Here is a 10,000-nt window from a genome sequence, read left to right as displayed (position 1 = left end):
TCCGTAACGATACATACTGCATTTGAGTTTGGGAAAGTTCACTTATTATTGTTATCATCTTTTTTTATTTTTCTTTCTTTTCTTTTCCTGCGAGAGATGTGATTGGGGTTAAGCTTACATAGCATTTCCATTTTGGACAGGAGATATAATTTGTCGGGGTTTGTGAATTACATAAGTGGGTGTTTGGCATTATATTTCATGGAGATTAATTATATAAACAGTAAAAGCGTTTTTGCTGTTGGACAGTAAATGGGTTCTTATTGATTTTGTGGGTTGCTGGAATATCAGAGCTTGAGAGAACATTTTTGGTGATAACTTGTGCTGGGTTTGTTACGCTTATTTTTTCTTGTGAGAATTTGTGAGTTTGAAATGTGATGACAGTAGTCCGTAGAGTTGGTGTGTGCTAATGTGTGAATTTGGCGAGCTTTTTTTTATATTATTGGAGAATCAAGTTGGACAATTTAATATTTTCTTTACGGGGTTGTGATAGTGATTTGTGATTTAGCGATCTTATGGAGTTCTTTCACGAGTTGTAGTTAGAAATTAGTTCAGTGGTCATATTAGTGGTGATTAAATGGGGTTAATGGGAAATGTTCAGTTAGTATTTTCTTGGGAATTTTTGAGGTCATTATTTGACAGATGTATGTGTGTGGGGTTAATTCTTCTTTAATTGACCGATGACATGACTGACATACTGAACACCATAAACATCGTTCCCCTACGCCAGCAAGACGCCCATCAACTGTTGCAGAGATGTTGCTGATGTTTGCCCACATGCGAGAGTTTCTACGAGTCTATGGGGTTTTACGGCGCTTTTGGACTACAGAAGCCGCCAGTTGTCTTCCACGGGGAGGCGTTTCGCCTTTCTACAGCGTGTTTGACGAGTCTGTGCAATTACAGTTGCAGAATTAATAAGACATTGTGCTGCCAGAGACGTGCAGTTATTTTTATTGTAGTGTTTTATGAGCCAGCCAATGTGTCTTTTTATATATATGAGCTGTTTCATGTGTGCTATGGCTAGGCTGGTGCTAGCATTAGAGGTGGCCGAGCAATCTGTTACATAAAGAGGGATTTGCTATGATTAATAATATATTTTAAATACAGTTGTAATATGAGATGCTGTGACATTTCTTAGAATGTAAGAATCATCATTTAACTTCCCTAGAGACAGAGTGGTCCGAGTGATATGCCTTGGAAGTGCTAACACATCCTTCTTTGGGTGGTGTGATCAAAACTGCTATCTTAACAAATCAGTGCATGTCCTGTTGCTACAGGCGATCACAAAGGTGAATTTGAAACTAGATACAAGCAGTTCATGGGCGGTGGACAGTGGGAGTGAATTCGTGTGTGCGTGCGAGCCTTTTTCCTACATAATGAGATGTAGTATTACCATGAAGGGGAGACAATTACAGAGAGGTGGCAGAGCCAAGATGGCTTCTGCCAAAGTGTTTGTTGATAAGTGATAGTGCATACTGTATTGAATGGGTAAGTGTTATTATATTTATTTTGGCCAAAGTGTTGCTGGATTGTATTTGAATATTTATTTCAGAGATGTTCTGTTTCATATGATCTTTGGTTATGCTCTTATGCTTATCTGGGTGTTCTCCTGTCTTCTAACAGACGATTCTGGACAAGGGGAATTGATCTGGAGATAAATGGGATTGATCTGGAGAAATGGGAACTGACTTAATTACTATGGTGTACTGTATTATGACTTGCCCAGTTTTATGACTAATATATTATTGGATTATTGGAGTAGAAATATGGAATGGGGTTATTTGAGTTTAACATTTCATTTAATCATTCTGTTAAGAACCTGAGTTAATTTAGTTAATACTTTGCTTTTAAATAAATGCATATTTTTGTAAGTTCCGTGTCTGATTTGGTGACCTTAGATAATGGAGGGGGAAGGTATATCGAGAGAGAGAGAGAGAGAGAGAGAGAGAGAGAGAGAGAGAGATATGTTACCAGTTGCCTGCCGCTCCTGGTCCATCCCTACCTTTTAAAATAGAATAACAAGATTTATATCTTGTTATTTATATACATGTATATATATATATATATATAAGATATATATATATATTATATGTATATATATATATAGTATATATATATATATATGTGTGTGTGTGTGTGTGTGTATGTGTGTATATATATATATATATATATATATATATATATATATATATATTATATATATATAGATATATATATATTATGTATATATATATATATATATATATTATATATATATATATATATATATATATATATAATATATATATATATATATATATATAGCCAAAATCAGCAGCAGGCCACTCGGCACAGTCACACTAAGTAGAGGAAGGCAAGCAAGTACACACAGGAATTGACATTTTGACATTTATACATACGTTTCGCAATACATTATTTCATCCTCAAGGAATTCTACAATAGATGTAAATAAAAATAATTAAATTTTTCTTTTTAATTATAAAATTAAAAACAATAATTATCTATAAGTCAATTTAAAAGCAGACCATATTTAAAACACAATAAGTTAAGTTAAAACACAAGTTACAAAAAAAAACAGAATTGAACATTAATCTACAAGGATTTATTAAAAAATATATAATAATAATAATAATATAATAATAATAATAATAATAATAATAATAATAATAATAATAATAATAATAATAATAATAATAGCACCAACCTGAAGGAGTGATAGAAAACGATCAGGCAAAGATCCTCTGGGACTATGGTATCAGAACAGATAGGGTGATACGTGCAAACAGACCAGACGTGACGTTGATTGACAAAGTCAAGAAGAAAGTATCACTCATTGATGTCGCAATACCATGGGACACCAGAGTTGAAGAGAAAGAGAGGGAAAAAATGGATAAGTATCAAGATCTGAAAATAGAAATAAGAAGGATATGGGATATGCCAGTGGAAATCGTACCCATAATCATAGGAGCACTAGGCACGATCCCAAGATCCCTGAAAAGGAATCTAGAAAAGCTAGAGGCTGAAGTAGCTCCAGGACTCATTCAGAAGAGTGTGATCCTAGAAACGGCACACATAGTAAGAAAAGTGATGGACTCCTAAGGAGGCAGGATGCAACCCGGAACCCCACACTATAAATACCACCCAGTCGAATTGGAGGACTAGGATTTATTAAAAATATAATAATAATAATAATAATAATAATAATAATAATAATAATAATAATAATAATAATAATGATAATAATAATAATAATAATAATAATAATAATAATTAAAAATAAAAATGATAAATAACTAAAGGAGTAGAGCTAACCTTCCAGAGCAAAGTCAAGAGTAAAACTGAAGGCAGAAACGAAAAGTAAACAATATGAAGTTATAAGAACAACATATGTATATATATATATATATATATAGATATATATATAGATATATATATATATGATATATATATATATATATATTATATATATATATACATATATATATATATATATATATATATATCTATATATATATATATATACATATATATATATATATATATATATACTATATATATATATATATATATATACACATATGTTGTTATTATAACTTCATATTGTTTACTTTTTCGTTTACTGCCTTCAGTTTTACTCTTGACTTTGCTCTGAAGGTTAGCTCTACTCCTTTAGTTATTTATCATTTTTATGTTTTTTAATTATTATTAGTAATTATTTATTAATTTTATTTTATTATTTATTATTATTATTATTATTATTATTAATTATTAATTTTATTATTATTATATTTTATTTTAATAAATTCCTTGTAGATTAATGTTCAATTCTGTTTTTTTTTTTTGTAACTTGTGTTTTAACTTAACTTATTGTGTTTTAAATGTGGTCTGCTTTTAAATTGACTAATAGATAATAATTGTTTTTAATTTTATAATCTAAAAAGAAATTTAAATTATTTTATTTACATCTATTGTAGAATTCCTTGAGGATGAAATAATGTATTGCAAAACGTATGTATAAATTTCAAAATGTCAAATTCCTGTGTGTTCCTGCCTGCCTTCATCTAGTACTTAGTGTGACTTTGCCGAGTGACCTGCAGCTGATTTTGGCTATCTATCTATCTATATATATGTGTATATATATATATATATATATATATATATATATATATTACTATATATATATATATACTATATATTATATATTTATTATATATATATATATATATTATATATATATATATATATAGATATATATATATATATACTATTTTATATATATAATATATATATACTATATAATAATATATATATAATATATATATATATATATATATATATATATATATATATATATATATATATGTATATGTATCTATATATATATATATATATATATATTATATATATATATATATATATAATATATATATATGTATATATATATATATATATATATATTATATTGTAATCCATAATTACTTTAAATATTTTGTTCGTGGTTTATGTCATTTGTTTAATTAAGTCACGAAAAGTTCTCTTGAAACATTCTTTTATCCCCGGCCAAGTTTTGTTTGTGTTCATTTGTATAATGTTTATTTACCATATTTTTTTTTTGCCTTTCATAGTTTTGTGGAGCCGAACTACCCGTCTTCAGTGCTTCGCTTGTCGAACTGCCCCATTACGTGGTTATGCTTTCGCTCTCTCTCTCCCTTTACCTGGATGCGTTTTTTGGGCAGCGGGGCAGAGAGTATCGGCTCCCCAACAGAGGAGGTCTTGCAGCATATTTTTTCACGGCTTAATTAGCGGAAGATATTTGTTCCTGATCCTGCAGCTTCCATTGAATTTGAGAGGCTCCTGCTAATGAATTTTAGCCTCACTTATAAGCATTGCTGTTGCTTTTGTGCTGCTGCTTGCTACTGCTGCTGGCTGTTGCCGTGTGTTTGACCTCCTGGAGTCGTCAGGAGGCCTTCTAGTGGCGAAGAACGGTAAGCGGACCGTATATGTTCTTCCCCCGTCTGCTTACATAATATACAATTTACGTTGCCCTGGTGATCCCCTCGGTGCAAGAACACCCCTAGTGATCCGGAGTAGGACATCGCTGTTGATGCGTTATAATCTTTGATTACGAATTCGGTGTGGTCTTTGAGGATTCTTCAAATATTTCTTCATTACCTCTTCAGTGTATATTATCGTCAATTTAGGACATATTATTATAAGGTGTATTACGATTAATAATTATTGTGAAATTCATTAGGTTTAAGGTTTACTTCACTCTGCAACTCCATCTGTCGTATGCTAGGGAAAGTGTGCTTTTTCTGCCTCTTACACCTTTCTTTCTCTTCGACTGAGGTATAAAAGTTAGGTAGGCGCGTGATGGTTCGAGTGATGTTATTGTAAAGTAGCGTATGTGTTTTTCCAGTTCCTAAGAAAGCTTTTCGAGGACTACTTTTTGTAATTTAAGACTATATTTGTTAATTAAATTTATTGTTAAGTTTGATTCAGTGTTTTTTGTATCCCTCTTTGAGAGTTATTTTGCTTTGTGAATTTTGTGTCGCTGCTGGTTCTTGCCTGGTATTTTGGCACTGATCCAGTCTGAAAAAAGAATTCTGGATGAATATAAACAATCTTAAGTTCATAACATAATTTGGCGACCTTGCCAGGATCCAGTTTAGCGGCATAATTTTCAACTGTAAACGGCTCTCGGAGAGGTGGTCAAGCCACTGAACGTATTTAGAGTGATTATTTCTATTTAATTAATTCAGGATGCATTATTTTGAGAGTGAAGAAGCTGAGGTAGCGAACTTTTGGCTAGTCCTAACTGGGAAGAGGATCTGTTTGAACTAAAAAGGGATCAATTGTGGTTGATTGCAGAGTTCTTGGATTTAAGTTTGGCCACTGAGGTTAAGAAGGGACCGTTGTTATTTGAGGTCTTGAAGGCCGCGAGGATATATAGAGAGACTCTTGATAGGAAGGATGCTCTGGAAAGTAGCAGGCTGGATGAGAGTAAGCCTGAGGAGATAGAGGAACTGGAAGGTGGAGGTAAAGAAAATCCTATTGATAGTGGTGATGACCATTTGGAAATTTTGAGAGAAAAAACCAAGATGAAGGAACTGGAGTTTAAAGCTCTCCAACTTAGAGCCGATGAAAGGGCAAAAGAAAGAGAGCATGAAATTGAGGTGCTTAAATTACAGATTAAGTTGAATCAGGGAAAGAATGGTAGTTATAATAATTCTAGTGTTGATGAAACAAGGTTTAATATGTTCGCTGCGTTAAAACTGGTACCACACTTTTCCGAGGAGGAGGTCAATGAGTTTTTTGTGTCATTTGAGAAAATTGCTAAGAAGCTTGCTTGGCCAAAGGATATGTGGACAACATTAGTTCAGTGTCGTTTGGTGGGCAAAGCTCAAAGGGTTTATAATAATCTTAATGACGATCTCTCCGCGGATTACGACACCGTAAAAAGTATTGTGCTGAAAGCTTATGATTTGGTGCCTGAAGCATACAGGCAGAAGTTTCGTAATCTGCGGAAGGATCTTGACGTCACCTATGTTGAGTTTGCTCGAAAGAAAGTTCAGTTTCTCGATGACTGGCTGAAGTCGAAAGAAGTAGACAATTTTGTTAAACTGAAAGAGCTCCTTCTGGCAGAGGAATTTAAGAGGAACGTGAGTCGTGACTTGCGAATTCATTTGGAGGAGTTGAAGCTCGACTCCATTCAGGAAATAGCAGTTGCTTCCGACGAGTATGCACTTACCCATCGGGAGGAACCCCTTAGGAAAAGGATTAATCAGGATAGGTTCTCACCCCATGAATATAATACACGTAGTAATAATCGTCAGGCTTCTAGAGGAACATTAAGGTCAAATAATGACGAGTCAGAAAAACTATCTAATCAAGACAGAAATGTAAGCGGCTCGCGTAGTTTCGTAAACAGTCGTAGATCGGTTAATGGTAGTGGTAGTAGTGGTAGAAATTTTGGTGGTAGTAGTAGTAGTGTGAAGTGTTATTGGTGCCACAAGACGGGGCACGTTAAGGCTAATTGTTACGGTTGGAAAAACTTTCAGGAGAGGAGGTCTAATCCAGTAAACATTGTTGTAGCTGAAAAAACAGAAAACTTAAAGCAAAGTATGGAACAGGAAAAGTGACTAAAATTTAAGAGGTATATTTCTGACGGGTCTGTGTTTGTTGGTAACAATGAAAAAACAAAGGTTTGTTTAAAGGTATTACGGGGAATCGGGAGCGCACAGTCTCTCATATTAAAAAACTGCTGTTCGAAGGATTTGTATTTCCAACGATGAATTTGTGTGTTGGGTGGTTCCCGAACTCTATTACGTTCTTGTCCTTTAGAGAAGTTTAATATTCACCCAAGTATTTTTTAAGGGATGCTAACTGGCTGTGGTAGACAGTTTGCCAGTTCCCCGGTATTCACCTCCTCTTAGGGAATGATTTGGCTGAAGGTGAAGGTGCAGTTGATAATATATGTCCAATTTTGACTCTCCTGAATGTGACTTGTGAAGGCGATGATATTGAAACTAATTTTTATAAGCCTGTCTCTGTAGTAACCCGATCTAGAGCTCGGGAGATGGATCTCGAGGATGTTGACTTAGATTTATATAAAGTAGACAGACAAATGACTGACATGAGGACTGGTAGTAGTAATAATAAAATCATTAATTGGGATGACGTAAACTGGGACGCTAAAGGGCGTTCAAAATAGCACAGAGTAAGGAGTTTTCTAATTTAGAACTCGGCAATCCCGAGGATTTGACGAAACCAGTATTCGTCAAAGAGAGAGGTTTGCTCTACAGGTTGAGCAGGTCGGCTAAATGCACCTGCCCACCAGGTAGAGTCGTGCAGACAATTGGTTGTCCCGGAAAGGTACCGGAATAAATTGATGTATTTAGCACATGAAAATGATTTGTCGGACATTTTGGTGTTAGGAAAACCTTTCAGAAGGTTGCTGAACACTTTCTTTGGCCTGGGATGCGTCAGGACATTAAGAGACACGTATTATCCTGTGATGTGTGCCAGTTGGTGGGGAAACCTAACCAGAAAATACCCAAGGCTCCCTTAATTCCATATACCCTCCGTGGGCGAACCCTTTCGGGAAGTGATAATTGACGTAGTGGGTCCCCTGCCGCGGACGCGCGGTGGGAATGAATATATATTGTCTATTGTTGATAGAATGTCCTCGCTTCCCTGAGGCAATCCCATTGAGGAGTATACGGTCCGAAAAGGTGGTTGAAGTGTTGGTTGGTTTCTTTTACCAGATTTGGTTTTCCTAAGGTAATTCAGAGTGACTGTGGCACTAATTTCACGAGTAGGTATTTTGAAAAGAAAATGAACGAGTTTTGGTAATTAAAAAACACATGAAGTCTGCACCGTATCACCCGGAAAGCCAAGGCCAGGTGGAGTCAAAGGTTCCACCAAACCTTGAAGTCTGTGTTGAAAAAATTTTGTTTAGAGACTGGGAATGATTGGGATAAGGAATTACCTTACGCATTGTTTGCAATACGATCGATCCCCAATGAGTCTGGGTCTCTCTCCTTTCCAGCTTATTTTTGGTCACTGTGTTCGAGGCCATTAGATGTAGTGAGAGAACACTGGGAAGGAGAGACTCCCGAAATTAATGTATTGGATTATTTTTCAGATTTGCAGGAGAAATTGCTTAGAGCACGGTTGTCTTTTGCTCAGGAACATTTGGCGAAAGCCCAGGCCTCGATGAAATTGAAGTATGACGTTAAAACACGAGATAGGCTATTTAATGTAGGTGACAAGGTGTTGGTTTTACTTCCTATGCCTGGCAATCCCCTGAAAGCGGAATTTCTCAGGTCCGTGGAAGGTTCTGAAGAAAATTAACAATGTAAATTACCTGATTGAAACTCCTGATAGGAGAAGAAAAACCTGTATTTGCCATGTTAATATGATAAAATCTTTTTATTGACAGGTCTGTAGAAGAGTCTGTAGTACCTATTTCTTTAGTTAGTGTAGAAAATGAACAGTTTATAGGCGATAAATTTGCTGTTAGCCAAGTGGTTTTGGAAAATAATTCTGATGTTTTGAATAATCTGAATACTAAATTTCAGCACTTAGATGCAGAAAAAGCTGCACCTCTAATTAATTAATTAACGAATATTAAGATCTCTTTCAGGATGCACCTGGTAGGACCCATATTTTACAACACGACGTTGACGTTGGGGAGGCTCAGCCTATTAAAGCAATGTCCATATAGACTGAACCCCTCAGAGAGAAATAGTCAGGAAGGAAGTCAAAATACAATGCTAGACCCATAACTCATTAAAATCCGAGCTGCAGTCCTTGGAGCTCCCCTGTAGTTTTGGTTAAGAAGGAGGATGGTCAGCCTAGGATGTGTTTTTGACTACCGCAAGGTCAACTCTGTAACAAAACGGACTCGTTCCCTTTGCCCAGGGTGGAAGACTGTATAGATAGAGTGGGATCTGCCCGTTATATTAGTAAATTTGACCTGTTAAAAGGATATTGGCAGGTCGGTCTTGCACCCCGGGAAGGAAAATATCGGCATTTGTGACGGGTGACGGCCTCTATGAATGTGAGGTGATGCCTTTTGGCATGAAGAATGCCGCCGCTACTTCCAGAGGCTGATGAACTTTCATTACATGTGAACTGGAGGGTTTGTGTGGTTTATATTGACGACCTTGTGATTTACAGTGATGATTGGGGAAAACTCATCTTAAGAGGATAAGAGCGCTATTCGAGGTGCTGAGGAGGGCTGGTCTGGTGATAAATTTAAAGAAGAGTGATTTTGCTCAAGCGAAGGTGGTTTATTTAGGACATGAAATTGGCTTGGGTAAGATCGCTCCTAAGAGAGCGAATGTTGAGGCAATTACAGCCTTCCCAGCTCCTCGAAACAAGAGAGGTATTCGTAGATTTTTGGGTCTAGTTGGTTATTATAGAAAGTTGATTTAAGCAATTTTTCTGACCTTGCTAATCCCTTAACAAATTTGTTAAAGAAAGATGTAAAATTTAT

Source organism: Macrobrachium nipponense, chromosome 22 (assembly GCF_015104395.2).
Source record: "Macrobrachium nipponense isolate FS-2020 chromosome 22, ASM1510439v2, whole genome shotgun sequence".
NCBI lineage: Eukaryota > Metazoa > Arthropoda > Malacostraca > Decapoda > Palaemonidae > Macrobrachium > Macrobrachium nipponense.
This window is presented reverse-complemented; position numbering follows the sequence as displayed.